The sequence below is a fragment of the Crocodylus siamensis genome, chromosome 2 (assembly GCF_052110815.1).
Source record: "Crocodylus siamensis isolate JL-2025a chromosome 2, ASM5211081v1, whole genome shotgun sequence".
Taxonomy (NCBI): domain Eukaryota; kingdom Metazoa; phylum Chordata; order Crocodylia; family Crocodylidae; genus Crocodylus; species Crocodylus siamensis.
The window spans coordinates 55,835,212-55,861,455 of NC_143396.1; the positions used below are offsets into that span (position 1 = coordinate 55,835,212).

The 26,244-nt window shown below is 45.7% G+C and overlaps 1 protein-coding gene across 1 annotated transcript in view; it reads right to left on the reverse strand.

The window, feature by feature from the left end:
- Positions 1 to 26,244, reverse strand: part of SCFD2 (sec1 family domain containing 2) — a 402,095-nt gene that overhangs the window by 188,771 nt on the left and 187,080 nt on the right. The gene's annotated exons all lie outside the window — the stretch shown is intronic.

The window sequence follows — 26,244 nt, forward strand, 5'->3', positions numbered from 1 at the left end:
ATACACATTCTGAATTTGTGTGGAAAGCCACTCACCAGTCCTTAAATAGATTGCTCCTGCTTCTTCCACAATGCCACCAAAAACCAAATTCAGTTGCTTATTTGTTTACAACAAGTCCACTTATTCTTTGCTCTATCATACCAGGCACTAACGCTTGTGGAGTAAGTGCTTAGTTTCACTGCTGCTCTTCTATTACATTATTTTTCTCATTGCACCAAAGCTTTTAGCCCCATGAGCCAAGGATTGTGCCCTCATTTCCCTATTGTGAGGTACCTAGTACATTCTTCAGGGTAAATGCAGAGTGACATACTTCCCAGCACAAGCAATGCTGACAGACATGACCTTTTTTTTTTAAGCCTTTGCACTACTAGTCTCTGTATATTTTCCAATATTGCTATGTCAGCAAACAATTACTCTGCATAATGCCCCAAAAATATTTTTAAAAACAACATTACTGAAGTTACAATATGAAGCATCCAAAAGTTAGGAAATATTGCCTGTGTAACTTTATTATGCCCCCCTCACTGCATATAGTCTATGCAACAGGCTTTAAATACATGACAGGGATTGTGGTTTTCTCTGTTTAAAAAAATCACATATTCTCTGATTTAAAAACCCAAAATCCACAATTTAAATGAAAAGAAATAAGAATACGCAGGCAATATTTACACAGGCAATATTTCCTAACTTTTGGATGTGTAATATTGTAACTTTAAAAATATTTTTAAAAAGACTATTACTAAAATAGTGTTCGCCAGAAGCAGAGGAAGTAAGCTCAGGTAGGGGAAGGGGTGGGCAGTATGAGGGGGATGATATATATATATATATGTATAAAAAATTGTGTTCAATTAATACCTACACACACACACACCCATATATAAACCTACACACACACACCCCTATATATATATGTATTAATTGAACACAATTTTTTTAAAACATATTTACCATTTTAAAGCAATTTAGAAGCCTATCAAAGCCTCAAGCACTATAATAAAATAAATGCTAAGTACTTACACATTTTGGTATTTGATTTTGGATTTTTTATCATGGAAAAAATATCAGAGCTCCCCCTATCTCCTTAGCTCACCAGGACACAGTTCCAGGCCCCTCATTCCCATGCCATAGCCCCCCAGCCCTGCTGGTGCCCCTCACTCTCCACCCACAGCCTCCCAGACCTGCCAGTGCCCCTTACTTCACACCCACAGGCCCCCTGGCCCTGCTGGTACCCCTCATCCCCCATCCACAGCCCCCCCCGCCAGTACCCCCCACTCCTCTGGGTCCACAGCCCTCTGCCCCTTGCAGCAGCACCCGAGCCCTGGCTGCCACCCACGGGAGGTGGCAGTTGCTGTAGTGGAGCAGAGTGCAGAGCCTGGTTCCCGCTCCCCCATGGGTGGCACAGCTGCAGTAAAGCCCAGGCTAGTGCAGGCTGTCTGTTGTGGGCTTGGGGCTCCCTACCCTGCTGCCCTCCCTCAGGGGCCTCTGAGGCTCAGAAGATGACAGCTGGTACAGCAGGGCAGAGTGGAACCAGGCATGGAAGCTCTTTGCCACTGCTAGGAGCTCTGTGCCACCACAGTGAGACATCCTCTGCCTATCCGGCAGCAGCAAGGGCACAACTCTGCACCATCATCCTCGCTGCTGCCAGATGGGAAGGGGGCATTTTGCCAGGGCAGTACAGGGCTTACAGTGGGGCAAGGAGCTTCCCCACCCAGTCCCACTCTCCCCTGTGGGGAGGGCAGGGAGCCCAAGTCTGCAGTAGGCAGACTGCACAGCACACAAATCTGAGGGGCGTGTGCCCTCCTGCCCCTTGGAATGTGCACAGTGGTGGGGAACCAGACCCCCTGAAGCCCCCTGGACAAGGGGCAGGTAGCTTCATTCTGCTCCATGACAGGGCCCGGTGGCTGCGCATTCCAGCCCTGGGCCTGAAGCCCTACGCACTGCCCAGCTGGGCAGCAGCCCCAGCCCTGCCCAACTCCCTCTCTCTCTCCCTATGGGGGCCTCAATCTCCCCTTTCCCCCCGCTAGACCTACCTGCAGGAGATGTTCTCTAGGCTGTCTGGCAGCCATACACATGTGAGTGAACATGTGCACATGGCACCCCCCGCCTGACCACTCTTCTCCCATTCTGTCCAGCCCCTTGCAGGCTGGAACTCTGCCAGCCTACAGAGAGCTTTTTGGAAAAGTGGAAAATCTGCATGTTTCTCTATTAAAATGAAAAATCTGTGTTTTTCTCAGTTAAAAGGGAAAAATCTACATTTTTTCCCCATTTTTCCATGCGAAACTGAAAACTGGAATCCCTGATGATCAAATTCTATTTTGCATAGGTCGTTCCCTTATTCAGTATCCAGAATAGAGAGTGGTCACTGTTTTTTTCATGTCACCCAATGTATGCCCCCTCCCCAGTCAGTCATTCACTCTGAAGGCAGGAGTAATCTGGACTGGGTCATGATTGACTACAGGGCTCTGGGGGCTGGGCTCAAGGGCACAGGTAGTCTTTTCCTCGGTTCTCCCAGTTGCAGACCATGGACCTAGGAGTGAAGGATGTGTCGAACAAGTGAACCAGCGACTCTGGTGGTGGTGCTACCGAGAGGGCTTCAGTTTCTTTGACTAGAGTGCACACTTCAGGGAGAGAGGACCCCTGGAAAGGGACAGCATCCACTTCACGTGGAGGGGTAAGTCCCTGTTCTCGCCCAGGATGACTGATCTTCTAGATAGGATTTTAAACTAATAATCGCCAGGGCGCAGGGAAACACTGACTGAAGCATGCCTAGGGACCGACGCACAAGAAACCTCTGAAGTTCAGGACACTAGGACTAGCTCTTGCAAGAGCTGAGGGAATGGCTCTCCTTCAGCTTGACAGGAAATCAAGGGTCTCAGCTGGAGGACTCAGGTGCCTGTACACTAATGCCAGGAGCATGGGGAACAAGGAAGAGGAGCTAGCCCTCCTACTCTCCAGTGGGCACTATGATCTAGCAGGGATCACAGAGACCTGGCGGGACTCCTCATATGATTGGAACGTAGTCATAGAGGGCTACACCCTGCACAGAAGGGACCAAGTAGGGAAGAAACGTGGAGGTGTAGCTCTCTGTGAGGGAGCAGTACTGCATGAAGGAGCATGAGTACTATGTGAAGGAGCCATTACTTAACAATTCAGGATAGCTGGTTATACCGACACTCAGGAGAAAACTGAACTCCTGTACAACTACTTTACTTCCGTATTTCACTGGACTAAGGGGAAAATCATGCTAGATAAGGTTCAAAATGGGCATGGTGGGAATGACCGCCTTCCACTGTTGATGTTGAGCTGGTGCATGAACAGTTAGAAAAGTTACACATTTATAAGTCAGCAGGACTGGATGAACTTCATCCAAGAGTGCTGAAGGAGCTAGCCGAAGTCATTGTGGGACCTCTGGCAAAACTCTTTCAAAACTTGTGGTGTTCATGGGAGGTCCCTGAAGACTGGAAGATGGCCAATGTTGTGCCCATCTTCAAGAAGGGGAGGAAAGAGGACCTGGGCAACTATAGGCCAATTGGCTTAAATTCTATCCCAGGGAAAATCCTGGAAAAATTCATCAAGGATTCTATGTCTGATACGCTTGCAGAAGGTAGTATTCTGAATGACAGCCAGCATGGCTTTGTCGTGGGCAGGTTTTGTCTTACCAATCTCATCTCCTTCTATGACCAGATAACTTGCCACCTGGATCAGAGAGAGGAGGTTGACACTGTATACCTAGACTTCCAAAAGGCCTTTGATATGGTATCCCATGATGTTCTTATGGGAAAACTGGAGGATTGTTGGATTGAAGTTGGATGGGGGACAGAACCCAGAGAGTTCTAACGAATGGATCTATGTCATCCTGGTGAGAAGTGGCCAGTGGTGTCCCTCAAGGGTCAGTGCTTGGTCCAGTGCTTTGCAACATCTTTATTAATGATTTGGATTTGGGGGTGAACAGCTCACTGACAAAGTTCACGTAGAACACCAAGTTATGGGGGAAGCATGGTCACGCTTGACGATTGTGGCAGTGACTTGCACAACAAATTGTGTCTGCTTAAAAGAGTGCTTGCTGAGGCATCCTGTGACAGCTAAGCTGGCTTTCTGAGGGTTAAACCTGGTTTTCTGCTGCTTATCTATGTATTGCAGAATGCTTATAGCTAGAAGAAAGGGTATAAAAGGAAGCTGTTGTGGTTAAGCATTTCCTGTATTCTGTTAATGTATTTTGCCATAGCTTAAAGCCAACTTCATTATCGATGGCGCAGCTAAAATTAATCATATAAGGAAAACGCAAAAGCTTGCACTGCTATTGGTTAGTCATATAAGGAAAGTTTGTAGTATAGCCAATAGCTAGCTCAGAAAGTCTATAAATTTGCTGGCACATCCAGAAATTGGCTGAAGGAAAGCATCATGGCAAAGGAAGCTATCATTGTGAAAGAGAAGCCGCAGACCTGGAATTCAGCGGGGCGGAGGTTCCTGGGAAGCGCAAAGACTGACTACTAGGGTCCTTCCCAGTACCTCTTTGGACAGCATAGATTGGGGACACCTGACTTCGCTGGATTTCGAGAGGCTTCTCATATACCAGGCATAAAAGGGGACTGCCGATAAGTTGCCGACTCGGAGATTTACTGTCTGTCTGTGTTGTGCTGTTAAGCTTTGTGTAATTACGTGTTTGTTAGATCAAGAAACCTTTCTTACCTTTTTACCCCAGCCACTCTCTCAATCCCAAACCGACCCACTGCAGGCATCTGGGACAGAATATAGGCCGCAGATACAGGTAGACCTAGACAGGCTAGCAAGTTGGACGGATCGGAACCAGATGAAATTCAACATTGAGAAATGTAAAGTGCTTCATCTGCGGACAAACGATCCCCAACATACTTACAGACTCAGTGGCGCCAATTTGACTAGCACCACAACTAAAAGGGGCATAGAGGTAGTAATAGACCATAGTATGAACACGAGCCATCAGTGCAACGCTGTAGCCAGTAGGGCAAACAATATTCTGGCATGCATCAACCGATGCATCTCATGCAAAACCTAGGAAGTGATTCTTCTGCTTTACTCAGCATTGGTGAGATAGCAGCTGGAGTACTACAGACAGTTTTGGGTGCCACACTTCAACAAGGATGTGAAAAAACTTGAGAGAGTCCAGGGAAGAGCCCACTTGTATGATCAGAGACTTGCAAGACAAGCCATACAAGGAAAGGCTGAGGGACTTGGGCCTCTTCAGCCTAAAAAAGAGAAGGCTGAGAGAGGACTTGGTAGCAGCTTACCACTACATCAGGGAATACATCAAGGGCTCAGTGAACAACTGTTCACCAGGGCACCCTTGGGGAAAACCAGGAGTAATGGCCACAAACTCCTGGAAGACCGCTCTTAATGCTAGGAAGAACTTCTTCACAGTTAAGGTGTCCAGACTGTGGAACAGACTCTCCCCAGAGGTGGTGCAATCACCTACCCTAGAAATCTTCAAGAGGAGACTGGACAGCCACCTCGCTGGGGTCACCTGACCCTCAGTTGTCTTTCCAGCTGGACCCGATGATCTTGCAAGGTCCTTTCCAGCCCCTTACAGTCTACGAATCTAAGTTTATTAATTTCCTCATGGCTTTTTTACATTTCTCCTCACAACAGTACCTAAGGGTCTTATAAAAGTTAATTAATATTTATCTTCAGAATACTCCTGTGAAATGAGGGGGTAGCCTGACCTTCGTTTTATGAATCAGGAGCAAAGACAGAAGTTAGGGTCAAAAGTTTCAACTGGTTTTTGGTATCCAATTTGACCTATCCTTGGACCTGTCTTTTCAGAGCACTTTTAAAATGTGCAAAGCATGGTTCCCACTGGTTTCAAGCTGCAATTGAGAGTTTTCAGTGTCTCTGCAAATCTGCTCCCACAATTTTACATCAGTCACTCAGAAAACAAGGAAGAGGGGGCAACCTGGGAAATGTTTATTTTAAAGCAACTCCCTGCACCTTTCACAGGGACTCTGGCACAGATCAGGACACAACAGCATATGCTACCTTCTCCAGGGTAGTATTCACCTGCCTTAAGTAAGAAACCATCCTTTCTCTTCCTCCAGTCCCCAGCTTCACCAAACACTTTCCCATTTCTGCAATTAATGAAGTGCAGGTCCCACAACCAACTCCCTTACTGCATGCTCCAATTCATCCCCTCTGCAGGAATGAGGCAAGGGTCCTATGGGAAAACAGCACGAGATTGTAATTAAAGATGGTCTCATAATGTATACACATACAGAGGCTAAATCAAGGTCATACAGGAACTTTCATTCGGGATTTTCCTAACTTGACTGCGCATTTGCCATCACTGCTTTTTCAAGCTACAGCTTCTTATTTATAATTTCCTAAGCATTAATAGAACCAATCTGAAAAAGAAAAAAATCCCATCATGTGCCATCACATATACACACCACCCTAATTCAGCAGCAGGGCTGATTCTGCCCACAGACTTCTGCCATCGGAGAGAAATTAACAGTAGTAAGTTGTCACCCTTGATGCAGGTCAGCAGAAGGGGATGGGACACGTGCTGACAGTGGGTTTCAGAGACATCTGCTGAAAGCAAGTTATTGTTGATTCGCCTGCCCAGAAGAATTTTCCATCGATTGACTCCTCTATGAAACCCTATGAAATACAAACTTTCATTTCTACCCAGGAGAACTTTTACAATCTTTTCTCCAATGCCTGATGAAGGGTGTTTGTGCCCGGAAGCTTGCAATTAAAGACTTTTTTTTGCAAGAATTTTGTTGGTGTAATAAGAGATATCACTTCTACCATGATCTCAGGTATTGTTAAGACTCAGGAGTCTTCGGTTCTGTCCCAATACACTGGAGGGGATCATGTGCACAGACTCCTTGGTCTGTTCTGCCCAAGGTTTCACAGTTTCACAGTTTCTAGGGTCGGAAGGGACCTGAGCAGATCATCGAGTCCGACCCCCTGCCATGGCAGGAAAGAGTACTGGAGTCAAACGACCCCAGCAAGGTGTACATCTAGCCTCCTCTTAAAGACCCCCAGGGTAGAAGCCAGCACCACTTCTCTTGGAAGTTAGTTCCAGATCTAGCCACCCTGACTGTGAAGTAGTGCCTCCTTGATATCTAGCCTAAATCTACCCTCTGCCAGCTTGTGACCGTTATTCCTGGTCACTCCTGGCAATGCTCGGGGGAACAGGGACTCCCCCAATGCCTGCTGGTCCCTTCTGACTGGTTTGTAACAGGCCACTAGATCCCCCTCAGCCTTCTCTTCTGGAGGCTGAACAGGTTCAGGTCCCGTAGCCTCTCGATATAGGGTCTGTCCTGCTGCCCCCGATCATGTGAGTGGCCCTCCTCTGGACCCTCTCCATGCTGTCCACATCCCTCTTGAAGTGCGGCGCCCAGAACTGGACGCAGTACTCCAGCTGCGGCCTGACCAGTGCTGCATAGAGGGGGAGGATCACCTCTCTGGACCTCCTTGAGATGCATCTGTGGATGCATGACAAGGTGAGGCTGGCCTTCCTGACTGCATCCCCACACTACCAGCTCATGTTCATCTTGGCATCAACAATGATTCCAAGATCCTTTTCTGCCTCTGTACTGACAAGAATGGAGTTCCCCAGCCTGTAGGTATGCTGCTGGTTCTTCCTTTCCAGGTGCATCACCTTGCACTTGTCGGTATTGAACCCATCCTATTGTCATCCACCCACCCCTGTAACCTGTCTAGGTCTGATTGCAGCCTATTCCTCCTTTCTAGCGTGCCCACATCCCCCCACATCTTAGTGCTGTCAGCAAATTTGAACAGGGTGCTATTTACCCCCTTGTCCAAGTCACTGATGAAGATGTTGAACAATGCAGGCCTGAGGACCGAGCCCTGGGGGACCCCACTGCCCACATCCTTCCAGGTCAAAAATGACCCATCCACCACCACTCTCTGGGTGTGGCCCTCCAGCCAGTTGGCGACCCATTTGACTGTGTGGGTGTTGACACCACAGTCCCCCAGCTTCTTAATGAAAATGGGGTGAGAGACAGTGTCGAAGGCCTTCCGAAAGTCCAGGAAGACTACGTCCACTGCTACCCCTGCATCTAAGGATTTGCTGACCTGGTTGTAGAAGGTCACCAGGTTGGTCTGACAGGACCTGCCCCTAATGAACCCGTGTTGGTTGCCCCTAAGCATAATCTCACCTGCTGGCCCCTCGTGGACATGTCAGAATAATTCTCTCAAAAAGCTTGCCCAGGATTGAGGTAAGACTAACTGACCTATAGTTTCCTGGATCCTCCTTCCTCCCCTTTTTGAAGATGGGAACCATGTTGGCCCTCTTCCAGTCCTCTGGCACTACACCAGAGTGCCACGAGTGCTTGTAAAGCCGTGCCAGGGATCCCGCAATGACCTCAGCCAATTCCCTCAGTATGGTAGGGTGGAGATCATCTGGACCAGCTGATTTGAATACATCGAGTCCCTCCAGAAGTTCCCTAACTAGTTCCTCACTAACCCGGGGCCTAGGTGTGCCTCCCCTGGGGTCTAAAGAGGGGCTGGGGGGGGTGGCTGTTTCGGTCCTTTTTCAGGAAAATGGAGGCAAAGAAATCGTTAAATATGTTAGCTTTGTCATCTGGTGTGATGACCAAATTTCCTAGCTTTTCCTGCAGGGGTCCCACGTTACCCAGAACCTTTGTTTTGCCCCCCTATGTATTTAAAAAAGGACTTCTTGTTGTCCTTGATCCGGGAAGCTAGTCCCAGTTCCACCTCCGCCTTGGCCTTCCTGACTGCCCCCTTGCATCCCTGAGCAACCACAGTAGGTTGACTGTTTCCATCTCATCTGCTCCTCCTAGCCTTCTCCATCTTGCCCATGCCAGGCTTCCTGTCCCAGTTTAACTTTCTTTGACTACCCAGAGTAGGTCTGACTGCTCAAGCTTTTCATTCTAGTTTCAGCTTTCTTCCTACCCCAACTCCTTAACCAAAATCTGCCTAACCCACTCATAGTCTCTCCTTCATCCCAGCTCTTTGCCATGTCTGTTTTCACTGTCCCATCTCTCTTATTTTCCCCCATAATACTTCTTACTCCTTGTCACCTTGTCCAGCCAGCCCCGTCTGCCCCTTCCTCAGTTATCAGCTGATCTCAATATTTCACCTCCAAACCAAATGGCTCAGCAGGCCCATCCCTAACTGGCAGCTATGCCAGCTTCCTGGGCTAATCAGTTTTAGCCTCCCCTACTGGTTACCTTGATCAAGAAAACCCTGCCTTTCTCCTCTAGCCCCCATTCCTAGCCCCCATTCCTGTCGTTTCACAATTTTTTTCAATCTCTTCCCTAATTCCTAATCACAGTTCCTCTCCCTCCACCAGTCCCAGTTTCAGTAGACTTCTCATCTGAATATACTCCTCTCTCTCTTCACTGCTTTGACTTTTGTCTGCTCTGCACCTGATTCAGACTGCTAGTGTTGGCAGGGCAGGCTTTAATAGCAGAGGGGAGACATGGTTTCCTACACAGAGCCCTGTCCTGGCACAGAGGATACAGAAGCAGCCATTACAGTGAAAGTTTTGCTTTGTTTCTGTAGCCTGAATCTGAAGCATGCTTAGTTGGAATGGCCTAAATGCAGGCTGATTATGTGTAGGAACTGTCTCACGGGATTGCAAATGTAGAGTCTGGTCAGTTCCGGGAGGTATGAAAAGTGTGAGCATGCTCATTAATAATAATACCTGCAGAGATTTTAGCTACCAAGCTTGAACATACTACAACTGTGATTTCTGAGAGATATATTATTAGGTTAAATTTGGGCAGTTTTCAGGGAAATACTAAATGGTACACCCTGGACGCAGAGGCCACCCCCCTGCCAAATCTTTCCACTTCTAACAAGGTGCATGCTACAGCTCTTCAAAGAAAGGGTCTAAAGATATGAAAGAAGATCCTAAAACAAAAACATGGATACAACTGTGTACTTTTTCAGAGGCCTGTTTTTGGAAACAACTGAACCAATTTACCTGACATTGTCTGATTTCAAATCATGCTGCACAATGGACAACCCTGCTGCACACCAGCAGTTCTGTGTGCAGAGAGTCTCCAGATCCCATTGACCATGGACTTCCTTAGCCCTGCAGGCTGTTCCCAGGGGCAGGGGGAAGGAGACACAAGCTGGAGGAGGGACAGGAAGCTTAGAAATTCCAGCGGCAGCAGCAAGAGAGCAATGGAAGGAGTGGCACCTGGACTGGGAGCCTGGGGGCTGAAGGTTAACCCCTTGGGCCACATACAGACAAAAAGGGAAAAAAAGTAGTGCAAAGCATACCAAGCTAGCATGTGCCAGGACAAATGTGGAGACAGGGGAGCAGACAGCCCAGGGCTGCCTGCTCCCCTGTCTCTAAACACTGTGGAGTCCCTGAGCTGAGGCACCCTGGGCCACCACCAGCCATGGAGTGCAGTTTGCTATGAGACAGAGGAGCAGGCAGACCTGAGCTGGCTGCTCTCCTGTCTCTGCTTGCCTCAGTGCAGGGGCTCCACAATGGAGTCCCCACATTGAGATGCAAAGAGATGGGGGAGGGCTACCTGCTCTCCCATCTCCAGAGCTGCGGAGCCCCTGCTGAGGCAGGCTGGGAGTCTCTGCTGAGGGGACCCAGGGCGTCAGCCTGCCAGCCCAGGGCTGCTCTGATAGGGCTCCATATGCTGCTGCGGGGGATGAGGGGTGGGGGCGTTTGCTGACTGGAGTGCGCCTCAGTGTGTGGGCACACACCAGCCAGCAAACGCCCCCACCCCTCATCCCCTGCTGCAGCATATGGAGCCCTATCAGAGCAGCCCTGGGCTGACAGGCTGACACCCTGGGTCCCCTGCTAGCCCAGACTGCACTGACCAGGTTCCATGTGGTGCCCAGGAAGAAACTGTGGAGCGATTTGCTTTAGAGTTTTTTGCTCCCAGGTGCACATTCAAATAGTGCACCCAGGAGCAAAAAACCATGGAGTAAATTGCTCTACAGTTTATTTCTGTGCATTCCTTGCACATGTGGATACCCCCTTGGGGGCCACATGTAGTCCATGGGCCATGATTTGGATACCCCTAGTCTACCTAACATTATCCATGCAGAGACCTTGTCCCATCTTTATCATGGGCCAAATTCACTTTCACATAGCACATTACAGGGGGTGGATATGAAAATATTGGTTGCAGCAACCTGGTTCTCTGCCCCAGCTTTATCACCTTCACTGCTTAGGAACTGATCATCCATGTATTAAAGCACAGCTGCTAGGCAAGCACAGCTGGAAGGCAGTGTGTTTTGGCCATGCTTCTTCTCTGTTCAGAAAGTTTGTCTATAGCCCTCATATCCATTGAGTTGAGTGGCTTAAAAGGCAGATACACTAGCTGCCAGGAATTTTCCTGGTAAGGAAAAGGTGACGATGGAAACTATCCCCGGTTTCTGTAAGAACAGTGCAAAAGGGGTGGGGTGGTCAGGGAACCGAGCCAGCACAAAAATTACCCAATGATATTCTGAAGTTCAGATTGATAGATGCAACAATCATTTTAACACTCTGCTTTTCTGTTTCAAATTCAGGGCCTGATTCTGCTGTCCTTATGCAGGTGGAATAGCGCATTACCCTCCAACCAATGAAATGTCTCAAGGACTAAGGTAGTATTCATTGTGAGGGGGGTTGGAAAAAGCTGCCCCTTACATGTGTTCCTATTTTGGCTGAAATGTAATATGCTTTGACTGCAGCGCTTTGACCACTAAGAACATGACTGACAGGTAAAAAGCAATTTATGTAACATTACACACTGCCATTTCTTAAGAACTAATGATATATAGAAAAATTTGCATCTGGGGTTAGGTTTCCTATTTAATTTAATATAACTAGCCTTTTGGAATACTCCACGTAATATGACTAATTAACAAGACTTTAAGTCTTTCTCCATTAAAAAAATAAAAGCAGAAAGTGTGAAGGAAGAATTTTTTTTATTATTATTATTATTGAGCCCCAGTCATTCTGTATAGTGAATCCTCTGCAACTGGCTAAGCAGTATGGACTTTTGCATCCAAGTTCTAAAAATAAATTTTAATGTAATCCTCTGTGTATGTGTGTTTGATAAGCAAACAAATGCTCAAGAAAATGGGACTTTTTAGAGTGGAAAAAAAATGTTTACCATATGGAAGTACCAAACTGCCATTTTAAAAAGTATTTCAATAGTTGATAGCCAGTGCAAACTCTGAAGTTCAACTGGGGAAATTTAACAGTGTAACAAAATAGAATACGAATAAATTGGAGCATTTTGCAATCTGTTTGCAGGAAGAGAAAAATAAAATTATAGATAAATAAAAGGCCAGATCTGTTGCCTATCTGGGGGATACTTCTATGCAGAGCCCAGTCCAATGCTGATTCTTATTCATCAGTTTTTAGCTTTAATTCTGTATTATTCTTTTTTTTTAAAGTGATATAATTTTGGAGACAATGTAATACATTTTCATACATGCACGTGCCAATATAATTAAGTATAGAATTTCATTTATCCTAAAATGGAAGAAGAGAAGAACTAGAGTTGTAAACAACCTCATGAAGAAAACTATTTGCAGCCAACAACAGAATCAAGGAACTACTAGTAACAATTTGGAATTATTCTGGTATAGGTATAAGGGCATGTCTTTGTTCTGGTTCATCTTAATTCAATGTGGTAAACTAGAATAAAACACTTATAATATTCCGGAAGAAGAGTGTACATACATGGAGTTATTCAGGAATGGATTCTGTAATTTAAAATTTACACCCTATCATAACCTGAATTAACCTGCAAGTATAGACAAGCCCTAAATCAAATGCTCTTTAGCATTACCAATTTGGGCATTTTAAGGACATGCACTTATTTGCATGCACTCACTTTAAGTACATAAATTGTCCAATATGCATGTCATTTGCAGATATGGATGGCCACACATAATAAAATGCCAACAACTGCTACTTGAGAATGCTTAAGGGAATCTAACACAAGTGTATATGAAATCACACACAAACTTCCCAAATATTTACTAAAATAAGGACACAAACTGAAAACTCAATTCAACACAACCCCCCACTGCCACACTGCTACTTATCTACACAGGAAAAATAAATAAATAGCAACAATTAATTGTTAAGTTCAAAACCAGCGTTTGGCGATTTTGGGATATGAACTTCTTTGGAATTATTTTTCTTATCTCTAGGAAAGTGCTATAATGGATTTCAAACATAACTGCCAAGTTTAAGACACTATTTTGTGTAAACAGGCCAGTTGGACTGTAACAGGCATGAAATAAGGGACAAGCCACCTCGGAGCAGAGCAAAACACTACAGGGAGTTGGGAAATTTGTCTCAAACAAAACCCGCTAGTAGTTTGTCATTATCTAGATACCTCTAATGATTTAGGACCTCTCTGTGCCATGTTACAATCAATCAATTACACTGATTGAACAACCCTAAAACACAAGTTTAAAAAATGTAACTACCCATGACCCAAATTTCCTGCTGGTTACATTGGCCTCAGGTTAGCCCCGTTTGTCTATCATCAAGGGAGCCAATAAAAATAATAAAAACAGGTCAATTCTGAGCTTTTCAAAGTCTCCATAAAAACATTAACACTGCTCATGTTGGCGCCAACTAAGAACCAAACTCCAGCACACACACTCTCTGCAGTTGCAGTGTTTTGTAGTTTTAACACTATAACAAAATATTTTTCAGGATCAGAGAAAACTAGTGTTGGATTTCTTTTCTCTTCCATACTTTTTCTCTACCCCTTCTTTAGCCCCTGCTATTGAAGCTTAAGCCTAGACACAATTTATTGTTCTTAAGGGCAAACAAACTGACATCAGTTTGCTGACTTCTGCAAAGAGCCTGTGTTCTGGCAGACTGGAGTATATATATATTTTTTCAGTTTTCAAATGGTAAACATGATACTGCACTTCAAAAGTTGTATTTAAATCTGACTTCAGGAATATGAAAGAATGAAGTGTGCGTGTGTAATAATACTAAAAAGGACAACAACCGGCCCTTCTGCAGTACTTTTCAACTACAGATAAATATTGTATTAATTAAGCCGATAAATACTTTGAGTAGTAGGCATCATTTCACATCTTGCATAGATTGAGAAATGTAATTGCATGTTTGTGAGGGGTGAGAGAGTAAAAGTTAGGAGTCTACAATGTACTTAAGCTAACATAAGTATATGAAGGAACTAAGAACTTAGAAACCCTAATTTCCACTGCACAGGTCCAACCAATGGGCAGCACTGCTTCTCTAAGAGAAGAGAGGAAAGCACATGCAAGAAAGTTTAATACATTTCCTGTTAAAACAGAGGGAGGAAAAAAAAGCTTATCGTGTCAAATTAGTTTGTATTACTAATACAAGAGGGTTTTAGTTTAAGACGTAAAGAATTTTCAATCCTTTAAGTGGTTGTGTGAAGCAGTGTCTGAAACTCATAGTCCCATAACAACAAACAGTTTATTGAAGAAAAAGACTTAGATGCAATTAGCAGAAAAGTCTGTGGAAACTCAGATCTCTCTTATTGTACTCTCACTACAAAACCTGGTAATGTAACCCTCTGTGAGATCTCAGCAGAAATTGTTACCCAAGGTTTTTATAACATGTACAAAATATATAGAACTGCTGAAACTAGAGCAGGAAAAAAGCTTAGATCATCCAATCCTACATCCTAACTAATCCACAGTTTTCATAATATGTTTTACCTATTAAAAAAGTTTTTATTCATGTTAATGACTGAGATGTGGGAGAAAAAAGTTACTGAGTGGTAAGATGACCAAAATCTGAGTCAGCCTTTTCTATTTCCCCTTCTGAAAGAGTAGAAAATAGTGAGAAGTGACTTATTTTCCCAAATAAGACCTTTAAAATATTTTATATGAAATATCCTCCAAAGGCAAAAGTATTTCTTTCTTTCTTGACAAACTCTCAAATACCATGGTGCTAAGTAAAGTACAAACAGACAAGCATCTCCTGTGCCCCATTTTCTAATGCTACAGTATATAATTTATCATGTTTTACCTGGTTTTCAATTTGCTTTTACAAGAAACTAATGGCTGCTTTTAGCTTGGAAATGTGAGAAGTTATGGAACCACAGAACCGAGGGTCAATACTAAAATCCAGAACTGCAAAAAACTTTAACTGCACTATTTAGAGGTTTGAGTTTCTAATTCTGAATAACATTTAATAGATCATCACTCTTCAGCTCATGACAACAGACTTTATAAGTAAAAACCAGTATGAGCAGCTTTTGTCTGTGATCCATGTATCTTGAGTGGATGTTCTCACTATGTGATAAATCTCTTATGAGCAAATGAAGCTTGTGTTACTGTGGCATACAACTCCATTGCTGCTCCTCCTTTTTACTTATACTCAGAATAGACACCTTTACAATCCCTCCCCTCTCTTGCCTGACTACACCAATGCATTCACACATGCCCACCACTCTACCAGGAGCCAGAAAGCTACGCTGTACAAAAAAAGTAACAGCTTGTACAACTGTAGTTACTTTGGATACACGCATACAGATTGTGGAGGTGAAAGGTCTTAGCTTGCTATGTGCAGCCTCTATCTCCATCCAGGCATCTCAAGTCAAATAGAAATGAAGCTGATCTGTACTCTCTGAGGACCTTTACTCGTATTAAAAGCAATGGCACTGCTGAACCCTATGGAAATGTCCTGCACAAAATGTGGACATCCAAATTGGTGCAGATCTCTACCACTGACTGACAATCTGTTATGGAGCTCTTTAGAAAAAGTCATGCAGATACGGAGCAGAATGACTCTGCCATCCCTGAACAACATCCGGACCCCTTTATTCATATGGAACCTCTTGTCATCACCTCCTTTCTCCCACTCCTATGACAGGTCACCAGAAGTTATGAAGTAGTAGAGCGGTTCCCAATCTGGTGCTATCCCCTGGGAAGTGGGGAAGGCAGCCAGCTCCAGCACGAGGAGCTTCACTCCAATGCCCAGCGAGTGCAGGGAGCACCAGCCATATCGACTGCCCGGTGGAGGATGTGCTCCTTGCTGTGATGTGCAGTGCTGGCTGGAGCCATGCCCTGCCTGCTGCTGAGCCATGGGGGGAGTGCACGGTGTCCCCACCTCACCCCCACCCTCAATCATACCCCACATACCCACACCCTGTCCCCACAGCTCCCTACATATACACAACCCCCCAAAATCCCCTATACTCCCCCATATACACAGCCACATCCCCTCACAACCCCTACCCTCAACACACTACCATACATACACACACCCCACTCTCCACCACTTAAGGTTGTATCATTTCAAATTGGTGGTGTGCAATCTATCAGAGTTTGGGAACTGGTGAAGTAGTATCTTCAGCAATGATGAAGACCCTTCTGTGGTGTAATGTAGCTTGCTGCTTGAAGTTGATCAGCAGGTCATGACCAAAGACACACCCCAGATCTGTTTCCTACTACCTTCACCCTATTTAATTACTTGAGAATTGACCTGCAGGCATGTAGACTGCTTGTGAGGGAGTAATAGGCCTGTTCCCATCAAAACAAAGTCAGCATTTGCCCTGTAGAGAATGGTCCCTTGGTGACTACAATGAGTTATGTCTGGTGACTCAAGAAAAGAAATAATATTTAAAACATGATCTTATCAAGTAAATTATGTTTTTTCAAGATAAGACATTAAGAAGCCATCACAGTTTATTATTTACATATATTTCTATAAATAAAACAATCTCTTGCCTTCTCTTGGTTTTAAATGGTTGGAGGGTGCAGGGGGAAGAAAGGGTTCTCTCTCTTTCTTTCATAAATATTGCTGTAATCCATATGGTACCTCTCAACCTGCGAAGCTCCAAATATGGGATACAAAATTATTCAATCAGGATTTTTAAAATAAGGATGAATTAATCTCTTTGGCTGAAGTCCTCTTCCTATACACTTTCTTATCAAGGTACTGCCTTACTGATATAAACCTTACAGGACGATATCACACAATTTAATCCTAAATCTAATCCTTCTGGATTTTATCAGGAGGAGGGAGGCAGAACTGAGGCTTACGCATTCTCTCTCACCCTCAAAGCTGTTTACAACTGAGTAGCATTTCTTTAAGTGACCTCTTACCTGCATCAGTATCCCCCCAAAACGAAATTTACCTCTAATACGAGCAGATATTAGGATAATCCTGACCTTGATCTTACTTCTTGTAATGTTTGAGATTGAACAAAAGAGAATACAAGAGATCAGGCAGGGTGCTAAGCAGGGAAACAAACACACAAGTAGTAGAACAAACCCCAGATTTACAAAGGGGTAGGACTGGAAATCTGCTTGGGGAGGGAAAGAAAACAATTCAAATCCCAGCAGGTTTGAACAGAGAAGGAAAGGAGATGAGGCATTCAAGTGGTCCATAATGGCTGGAGGCCTGCAGGAGTACTGGGTGCTACTAAAAGGCAGCCACATCCAGGTAGAAAGGCATGAATAATAACAGAGGGCATGTCTGCATGTTCATCAGTACACTGTAATTACAGCAAATTAAGTTTAGTACCTGTAATAACAGGTACTAACTTAATGTGCCATAATCCACGCTGCTGTGTGTTAGCGCAGATGAATGTTTTTTGTGTGATACTTAATGTGCATTGAACTAAAGCTACTGCACATTAACACGGTTTTTGCCAGCCACGTTAATGCACAGTAGAATTATTCCAATGCATGTTAAGCATCTTGTGTAGACGCTCCCAGTAAGGACAGAAATGACATTCATTCTGTGAGGCCGAGAATTGGGTTTGACAGCAGCATGTTTAATGCCACTGGTACTAACAAGCACTTCCTTCTCTTATTACTGGCCACATCTCTCTCACCTGATGAAGGATGGAAACTCACCCAGTACTCTTTGTGTATGGGCAGCACAAGAAGAAAAGTGGCAGAGTAAAGAAAAAATACTACTGGTGAGGAGCAGAGGAGCAGCAAAAGATCAAAAGCTTGTAGTGTGAGCCTCAAGCTCAGACTGTTTTCTCTGCCTATATTCTTGGTGCTCTCTTCCTAAAGACTGATCCTACAAGCTGCTAAATCTGCTATCCCCAACCCTACTCCACCTAAGTGCAGAGGTTGCTGGCCAATCATACCATTAAATGCTGGGACTCAGGGTCTATGCCCTTAAAACTGCTGAGAATCAGGTATTCTTGCTTCCAGCTATCCCTCAAATGTGAAACTGTGGGTGGGTGTTTGAATGACAAACAGAGGTGAAGTTTTCTTCGTTAGTGTGCCAGCAGAGCGACATAGGCCCTGTCTAGTGCTGCTGGCTTCTTTCTGTTCTCCTGCTTTCTCTATCCATTGATATCATCCTCGTAAATCCTTTGTAGACATGAATTAACAGGATATGAGAAGTTCTTTGCAAGCCATAGATACAAGAACTAGTGGGATAAAGTTCTTCCATATGAAAAATTTCAAACCGCCTGTTAAAATGTCAAAACGATTGGCCTATCACCAAACTATTTAAACTGGGAAATGCTGCCCGGGCACTTGATGGGAACTGTAATCTGGCCAACCTCCCCATTTATACAACAATAATGAGAGGAGGTGGCTACATTATACAAACCCATAGCCACTGCATGTTATAGATGTAATCTGCCCGGTGATGGGCCAGCCTATAGATGAGAAAGGGGACATAAAGAAACTGGATTACTCCTGCCATGGCACACTACAGCAGCATGCATAGATCTAAGTATTTTAGTTTTGGTCAAACTATTTCATTTTTTTAGTCATTCAGCTTTTCAACAAAACATAATTTTCTGCACAAAGCAGTTATTTTTCATTCTTATACATTCATTTAGTCAATGTTCTCTCGAAAAGAGCTTTAATAGTAAACTCAAATGGCTGAAAGAGTCTCAAACTGCTCTAACAGGTATAGTCCTAAAACTCATATTAAAAAAAGTAAATGAGAATTATCTTTATTAATAAACTATCCTTAACGTGGTTTATACTGCCTAAATTTTCCAGGTGAGATAAAAGGAGGTTACAAAGTATCACCTACTCATTGTAATAACCAAGCAGAATGATCCAGTTTTCAGCTGGTATAAATCAGTAGCGCTGCACAGACTTCAATGGAGTTATGCCAATTTATACTACTTGATAACCTTTCTTAGTGTAGCTACTTATATCTAATGCAGAAAAAACACTGGATCTTTAAAGCTGGTATTTAACAAGGGAAACACCTTTGCAGTAAAGGGGGAAAAAAACCCTGCCATGCACACAATAAGAGGAATATTTGAAACAAGCTCTCCCGCTCTTAACATTTGTTTAAAGACAGGCAGAACTGTAATTTTGAACTAACAACAGACTTATGCCATCTTCATGACCTGAAAAAATTATTTTTACATTTGATTTTCCTGAGAACCATTTACAGAAGTATATTTCATTCTTTTTTAAATTTTCTTTTAACTAACATTAATAGGCTGTAATGGGCTATTTTTGAACAATATAATTCGTGCTTTTCTTTACTTCCTTTCTTTTTCTCTCCAATCCTCATTCTCCCTACCTTTCAGAACTCCCCTATTGTTTGAGTGGCAATTTCCTGCTTTCATTAAACTTGCATCATCTTCACTCATATCTTGTCTCTCGAGTTATTTCTGTCAGATTCAGTTGATTGCTTTACCATAATGGCAAGAGACTTACAAATGTATTTGTCACGAAGCGGGCCCTAGGAGCGGCCGTGATCTCCCTAGTGCCCCCTACCGTGCCAAGTTAACTGTTTAGCACCCTCAGTCTCGCCTGCCACGTCTTGGTGTTATATATCTTTTAAGGGAGGCTGCCTTACTGTTCCTTATGACACGGTGCTCTGTACGTCCTGGCCCCTATCCTGTGAGGGGTGACCCGGTGCGTCCCAGCCTTATGGGCTACGCGTGCCTCCAGCCTCCCCTTTAGCACGCCCCAAGCCTCGCAGCTGTACTGGACGTTGACTGGTCAGTTTACTCTCCACGCCCTGACTGGCGCTCTTGGGCTTGCCACGCAACTGGCACCTCCGGCAGGCGCTCTGGCCTTGTCACTCAACCAGCATCCTGGCTAACGCCCCTGGGCTTGTCACGCAACCAGCGCCCTTACTGGCGCTCCTGAGCTTGTCATGCAACTCACGCCCTTTTACCAGTTCCCCTGTATTCGCTAGCCCACTCAGGCCAGCTCACTATGCTTGCTCCTTTAAGTTTCTCGCTAAGCTCACCCCTCTGGGCTTGTCTATACACTAGCCCTGCTGAGCTTCTCAATAAGTTTGCCCCTGCTGGGCTTCCCAATAAGTTTGCCCCTGCTGGGGCTTCTCTCAGATAGACTCTAGTGGGGAACTACCTGTCTCACCACGGTCACCGCGGGTTCCCCCCCCGTAGGGTTTGTCTCCGCGCTCCCCACGTTTTCGCCCTGACTGGGCTTCTCCGCGGTCACCACGCACTTATAGTTTCATAGTTTCATAGTAGCTAGAGTCGGAAGGGACCTAGGTAGATCATCTAGTCCGACCCCCTGCCTTAGCAGGAAAGAGCACCGGGGTCAGATGACCCCGGCAAGGTGCTCATCTAACTTCCTTTTAAAAATCCCCAGGCTAGGAGCCTGCACCACTTCCCCTGGAAGCTGGTTCCAGGCCCTAGCCACCCTGACTGTGAAGTAGCGCCTCCTAATATCTAATCTAAACTTACCCTCCGCCAGTTTGTGGCCGTTATTCCTGGTCACTCCTGGCAGCGCACGGGGGAACAGGGACTCCCCCAATACCTGCTGATCCCCCCTGACCAGTTTGTAGCAGGCCACAAGGTCCCCCCTTAGCCTTCTCTTGTGGAGGCTAAACAGGTTCAGGTCCCGTAGCCTATCCTCATAAGGCCTGCCCTGCTGACCCCTGATCATACGAGTGGCCCTCCTCTGAACTCTTTCCATATTGTCCACGTCCCTCTTGAAGTGTGGCGCCCAGAACTGGACGCAGTACTCCAGCTGCGGCCTGACCAGTGCCGCATAGAGGGGGAGGATCACCTCCCTGGACCTGCTCGAGATGCATCTGTGGATGCATGACAGGGTACGATTGGCCTTCTTGACTGCCTCCCCACACTGCCGGCCCATGGGTGCTACCCTGCTGGGGTTTTGTCACCTGCCTCCTGCAGTAAGGTCCCCTCACTGGGGTCTCGTGCCCCCTCTGGGGCCTGTCCCGTGCTCCTCGCCCTCTCTGGGGCCTGTCCCACGCTCCTTGCCCTCTCTGGGGCCTGTCCCGCGCACCTCACACTTTCCCGCCTGCACTGGGGCCTTCTTGCAATGGGGCTCAGGCAGCCTCCACCTTACCTGGCCCCAGACCCCTTTCCCGGGTCCTACGCCCTACTGGGCAAAATACCGCCCTCAAGGGCTGGGGTCTCAACACCCCACACACCGCGCCTCTCCGGCGCTCACCCGCTGTGCCAGCTGTGGCACCAATCGCTGTGCCCTCGCTGGCACCGCTTGCTGTGCGCTTACTGGGCACCAGGAACCCCCGAGCTACTGGGGAGCTCCCATGAGGCCTCCACGCACCCCTACAGCCTCACCCGGTCCTCCGGTTTAATGATAACAAACTAGCAACATAAAGCCCTGAGCCAACCGGCTACAACCCAAAAGAAGCCGCCCAGCTATAACCTAAACTGTGCGCCATCTAGGCGCTCCCTCACCTCTCTGCCAGGGTTCTCTTATCATTATACGAACGCTGGAGTGCTCTGGCTGCTTTGCTTAACTCTGGTCCACTCGGCTCTGCTCTGCGGCAGCAGAGCTCCTGCTCCTTGGGCTGCCAGAGGGGAACTAAGTCTGGTCTTGGCCTGTCTGGTTATAAAGGCCAAGCCCTGCCCCCTCCTGGTCAGCTGACCCAATCTGTCGCCCTGGCAACCGCCAGCTGTGCTGCCCTGTTGACAGACAGCTAAGCCCGCATCGCCATTACTAGTAGCGAGCACCCTAGTGCTCCGCTACAGTATTCTAATAAAAAAAGACTAAATATCATTAGTTACCCAATAAAAAGACTCGTAATACATTTACAAACAATTAATCTGTAAGTGAAAAAATAGGAAAATGAACCCATGTCAATAAATTTTGCTGTTTGCAAGCTACTGTATCACAAAGCCCATTCTCTGCCTCTCTCTCACCCATTTTGGAAACAATATACATTTACAGCTGTGTTAAGAAATGTTAATGGGATCACTGGGGCCCAATTGCAACAGGATGTTAAAAAGGGGGATATAATAAGTCTGGATTTTATTAGAAAAATCATTGCTGGATAAAAGCAATTTTATTTCAAAAACTGCTTGTACAACAGAAGAAAATAATCAGCCAAGGAGCAAATAATTATAATGGCTTTAGGTTCAATATGAAAGATCAAAAACCTTTCACCAAGGTTTTCTAAAAGGCATGCTCTGAATAACCTGGAACCTACAAATCAAGTAATTTTGTCAGAAACAATGTTGGAAGCTACACTTTTCATCCTGGCTTGTCTCCCATCCCAGAATCCTGGGGCAAGTGGGCGTGGCCACAGGGGTACCAGCATCTCAGTCCCTGGATGGGTGAGGGTAACCCCCTCTTCCCCTCACCTGGCAAAAGCTAGATACTAGCTCAGTGGTTCATAGCTGGGGCGCTCTTAAATTTCAAAAAGGTATGAAAGAGTGTTTAATAAATATTTGAATCCTGTATGTATTCAGAAAGAAGCATGATTTACTTGCATCATCTTATAAGCGTCTTCCAGTTCATTAGTAACTGAGAAAGATGTTAGATATTATTTATGGATGAAGGAAGGTCTGGATGACCTACTTCCAGGAATCCTAAAAGTGACTGCCAATATTCCAAAAAGGCAAGTGGGAGAAAATAGGTACCAGGCTGGTCAGATATCAGACTGGAGGGAAAGTAATGGAAAAGCTAACAATTAAGAAAGGCAAAAGATAAACCATTAGCTATATTTGCTTGAAATGTTTTGAAAGTTTCGAAACATTTTGAGTTTTGAAGCCAGGCTTACTTGGCTTCAGGGTTGGTCCCAGCCAGCAGCAGCAGCCTCTTGTCATATGGCAGGCAGATCGGGGGCCACCCCCTAAGGAGGGCTGCGGGGCTGTGTCGGGGGCAGGTCCCTGCATGAGCTGATTTGCCCTGGACCCCGCACCCTCCTTGGGTTGGCTCTGGTGCAGGGCCTGGGGCAAATCAGTTTGTGCAGGGACCTGCCCTGATCCCAGGCAGCCTGGATGCGAAGAAGCCGCCATTGCCATTGGTGGCGGTGCTGGGGGACCGGGGGGGGGTTGGGTTGCAAGCGGCCAGACATGAAGCTGGTGGTCGTGGCGCAGAGTTGCCATGGCCACTCGACCTGGCTCTATGGGGCCCCCCAAAGCATGGGGCTTGGCTGGGGCGGTCGCCCCAATTCGGACCCCCAGGGATAGCCCTGGCTGCTGCTGGCCCCATCTTCCCAGCACGGGCTGTGCCCCCACCTGACAGCACCAGCCTCCTGTGATCCAGCAGGCAGATTGAGGGCCTGCCTGCACCCCAGAAGCGCTGCGGGGGCTGTGCAGGACTCCTCCCAGCAGTGTAGGCATTCAATCTGACTGCCAGATGGCTGGTCCTGCCAGCTGGAGCCAGTGGTAGCACTGATCTTGGCACTGTGTGCAGGCTGCGCCCAGCGCCAATCCCAGCCAGTGGCAGCAGCCTCCTATCATCCAGAAGGCAGATTGGAGGCCTGCACCCCCAGGAAGAGTCTGGTACAGCCCTGCAGGGGGTGCGGGCGAGCCCCCAGTTTGCCTGCTGGATGATAGGACACACTGCTGGCTTCGACCAGCTCTGGGCACAGCCTATGCCGGAAAGATTGGTGCTGCTACTGGCCGCAGCCAGCAGCACCAGCCTTCTGCCATCGGCAGGCAAATTGGGGGCCCACCCACACTCCCGGGAGGGCTGAGGAGGCTGTGCTGGACTCCTCCCGGTGCTGCAGGCACCAATCTGCCTGCTGGATCACAGGATGCTGGTGCTGCTGGCTGGGGCCAGTAGCAGCACCGATCTTTCCAGCGCTGAGTGTGGAGTAGCCTATGGGCGTAACATAGAAACAGCACTGAAACAGTGAAACAGTTTAGACAAAACAAAACTGAACAGTGCTTTCAAAACCAAACAAAACTCAAAATGAAACACTGTTCCATCAAAACAGAAGTCAAAGCGGAACAGTGCTGTTTCGCACAGCCCTATTGCTTAGTACTTTCCCCTTTGCATTGCCTCTCCACTCCATCCCTCCCTAACTGTTCACTTTTGGGAGATTTCTCTCAGCAACTCAGCAAAGCCTCCAGTGTTTTGGTGTTTTAGAACTGGTAACATTGCTCCCAAGTGACTAAGTGAGAAAATTATGTTGACAAGAATGGATGAATAATGGCTATTCTCAAGACAGGCTGCAAAAAAGATTGGTCCTGATACCCCTGAGTTTACTAAAGCAGGTATCTGATCAGGCTTGCTGAGAGGGGAACATTTGGTTATGGGTTATATTTGTTGGGTTTGGGAAGGGGCTTCACTTTTTGGCTGTCAAAGCAAGCTGGTGATTGAGAACTAATTCACCCACACAAGAAAATAGGCTTAGAGCACAACAAAGCTGCGGTCATTCATTGTTTTCATAGAATAACAGAATCACAGAAAATTGGGGTTGGAAGGGACCTCAGAAAGTCATCTTATTCAACCCCCTGCTCAAAGCAGGACCAGCCCCAAGTAGATCATCTCAGCCAAGGTTTTGTTTAACCAGGTCTTTAAAACCTCTAAGGATGGAGAGTCTACAACCTCCCTGGGTAACCTGTTCCAATCTTTTACTACCCTCCTAGTGAGAAAGTTTTTCCTAATATCAAACTTAAACTTCCCTTACTGCAACTTGAGAACTTTTCTCTTTGTTCTGTTATCTGCCACCACTGAGAACAGTTTATAAAGGTACAGACAGAAGTGACAATTTTTGCCCAATCTGGCCACAGAAAGCAGTTTATAGCTGTGACCAAATACCAGTGTATAGCTACAGACAGATTTAAAAATGCTTGATCGGGTGAAATTCTGACCCTTCACTGCATAAGTATCAGATACAGATGTTTCAAAATTTAGCCTGTTCTCAGAATGGAAGGTGGTAAGGGAGGCAAGGGAGTTCAGTCTGGAGGGTTTTCAGCCCCCCCCCCCCCCGAGCGCTGGGCAGATGTATTGGAGCACCTCATAGGTGGGAGAGATGGGCTCCAATTCACCTATCCTATGCTGCAGCACCAGCTGGGAAGCCCCAAGAACAAGCTCCCTCCACTGCCTTTCCCCCCTTTCATTCTGAAAACAGCAAGCACTGGCAGAGAGGCCTGGCCTGGGCTGCAGGCTCTGAAGTAATGTTGTAACTCAGAACACTTTCAAAAAATTGTTCCAAGTTACAGCTGGGAGCTGCATTTCTGTCTGTACCCTAACTCAGCAGCCTAGTTAGTTTTGATCATCACTATACCAAACTGTTTAATTTACTCATACTATGGTTCTAGTCTTTTCAACTGAAATACACCAACACTGAATTTTTCTTGCCAATGTCTGACTGTTGTAACAAATATACCTAAGCAAATATACACAAAAAGCATGATTTCTTTTGTAGGTCTGCCATCTGATACTTGGGAGCTATATGGATAGATACAGCAGTAGAGGCATTCATTCTTCAATACAGAAGAATCTTAGAGTAAATCAGTTAAGTTACAACCTAAAAAGACCTCTCAAGTCACTGCCTGAAGAGAAGAAAGTGTAACTCTTAAAGCAGAATTTGCCCTTCAGCTAAGTCATTACTCAACAAGGAATACTGGCTGTAAGCTTTATGCCTGGTATACAGATCTTCTGAGAAAGATGGAGAAGGGTTTCCTAGCCCTCCCTCCATGTTCTTAAAAACATGCCAGGGAATTAAATGCAAAACCACCAAGAACCTAAGTGGAACACCAGAAGAATGAACCATAACAATTGGAAATCAACATTCACTGTAGTTAGGAAACCCAGAGATGCACTTCTGGTACCAACTCAATTTCTGTACCTTTAAAAGTAAGCATTACTATGAGCTTCCAAGAGGTGATGGTAATATACCATTAAAGCAATTCATATATATTCCTACATTTTACAGATACAGATTCAAGTTAATCATGTATCTATATCTATAGATATACATCTATCTATCACTTATAAGTCAATCAACTTTGAAAAATTTTAAATACTCTGCAAAACACTTTGAATACATACAAAACATATGTACAAAACAAATATAAGAACACTGTAGTTTAGTGTGCAAGAAACTATTGTTGTCCCCACAATCCTTGTTCAAACCACAGGAAGGAGACA